The sequence below is a fragment of the Schistocerca piceifrons genome, chromosome 2, assembly GCF_021461385.2.
Source record: "Schistocerca piceifrons isolate TAMUIC-IGC-003096 chromosome 2, iqSchPice1.1, whole genome shotgun sequence".
Lineage (NCBI taxonomy): Eukaryota > Metazoa > Arthropoda > Insecta > Orthoptera > Acrididae > Schistocerca > Schistocerca piceifrons.
In genome coordinates this window covers 300186874-300187730 of record NC_060139.1, presented here as the reverse complement: position 1 = coordinate 300187730, position 857 = coordinate 300186874, and the positions used below count along the sequence as shown (strand labels likewise).

At 48.1% G+C, this 857-nt stretch overlaps 1 pseudogene; it reads right to left on the bottom strand.

Moving 5' to 3' along the window:
* Nucleotides 1-428: 428 nt before the first annotated feature.
* LOC124778271 lies at nucleotides 429-546 on the bottom strand (annotated as a pseudogene).
* Nucleotides 547-857: the final 311 nt, after the last annotated feature.

Below are 857 nucleotides of genomic sequence, written 5' to 3'. Positions count from 1 at the left end.
GACTCTATTCTAATCACCACAACAATATCGCACCTCCTCAACCCTTAAAGTTCTATTTCGTTTACTCTTTCTCTTCTGCGTGCTTCACTTTTACTGTCAGGCAGTGTAGATGTTTCTAAGTCAAGGAAACAACATGAAGGTCTTTCTGTTTACTGCTGTTTTAGTAAAAACTTTCCAGCCTACATGTTGTATGCTTGTCGTGACTGTTAATATATATATAAAAAAAGCACTCTGTCCTCAGGCCACGAGTGGCCTACTGGGACCATCCGACCGCCGTGTCATCCCCAGAGGAGGATGCGGATAGGAGGGACGTGGTGTCAGCACACCGCTTTCCCAGTCGTTGTAATGGTATTCTTGACCGAAAGCCGCTACCATTCAGTCGAGTAGCTCCTCAATTGGCATCTCGAGGCTGAGTGCACCCCGAAAAATGGCAACAGCGCATGGCGGCCTGGACGGTCACCCATCCAAGTGCCGACCACGCCCGACAGCGCTTAACTTCGGTGATCTCACGGGAACCGGGGTATCCACTGCGGCAAGGCCGTTGTCCGTGACTGTTAATATTAAATATGAAATGTGTAGCGGAATAGTGAGTTGAGTCGCAACTACAGGCGATTTACGTCAGGTGGACAATTACTCCAGTCACGGTAAGCCATTATCGCCGAGCATTGATGGGTGCTCACTTAATAAAGGCACAGGGTGTACTGCGTATAAGAATAAAGGGTGGCGCAATTTCTTAGTGGCGCTGAGTGACTGTATAAGAATAAAGGGTGGCGCAATTTCTTAGTGGCGCTGAGTGACTGATACCTTTCGTACCTCACATTACTGGCCAGGACGTTCGGATAACATGTGTTTTAAGC